Here is a 912-nt window from a genome sequence, read left to right on the forward strand (position 1 = left end):
TTAAAACCTCCTGAATAAGTAACTCCTTGGCTGGTACATTTCTGAGATGTACAACGTGTCCATTTCCTCCGTGAACATTACGGGGGAGGGGGGCAAGAAAAGTGGCGGGGGGAAAAAAAAAAAAAAAAAAAAAAAAAAGAGAAAAGAAAAAAAAAGCCCTAATAAAAGTTACTATATATTAGCGTTTCGTACACTAAGTATTTTTCCTTCTGTTTATCTGGCAAGAAAAAAAAAAAAGAAATAAATAGAATTGTAATTAAGAAAGAGAAAAAAAAAAAACAATAGAGAAGCTAAGAGAGGGGGAAAGCTACCCACATCTTCTTAAAATAACATCCTAGGATGTTAAGTTGGTCTGTTAGAAGCGCTGGAGAACTATTTTACATGTTGCAATGAGCTGCATATGCTAACCAAGGATGCTGCCAGTGCAGACTGAAAGTAAATTTGATGCTGTAAGATAACCAGTGCACTTAGGGGAAAGGGTATATCTTTTTTCTTGTTATATTCTTTATCACTACACCAACCAAGGTTTTTATATCAAACCAAAGGGAAATACACTGCTAGAATATGGACTGTTTAAGTCACTAAACTGTGATTATTGATTCTGTACATACCATTGTTATAAAAAAGAACAGAGCTTTGTATATTTGAAATGTTATAAAACAATTGCACTCAGTGTAGTGTTGTAAAAGTTTGTCATTCTGTAGATTCTTACTGTGTTGTAGATATAATAGGGTTCCTAGACAAATATTTATGTACAAACTCTTTATTTAACTTATTAACTGTAGAGGTTTCTGAAACCCTCAAGAGGCGATGGTACAGTACTTTTTCGTGTAATGTCGTTATTGTTAACACTTTTCCTTGCTATCCGGTGGAGAAGTGCCACGTTCAGAAAATAAACAAAAATATATGTTT

This window comes from Corvus brachyrhynchos, unplaced genomic scaffold, assembly GCF_000691975.1.
Source record: "Corvus brachyrhynchos isolate BGI_N302 unplaced genomic scaffold, ASM69197v1 scaffold11, whole genome shotgun sequence".
Classification (NCBI taxonomy): domain Eukaryota; kingdom Metazoa; phylum Chordata; class Aves; order Passeriformes; family Corvidae; genus Corvus; species Corvus brachyrhynchos.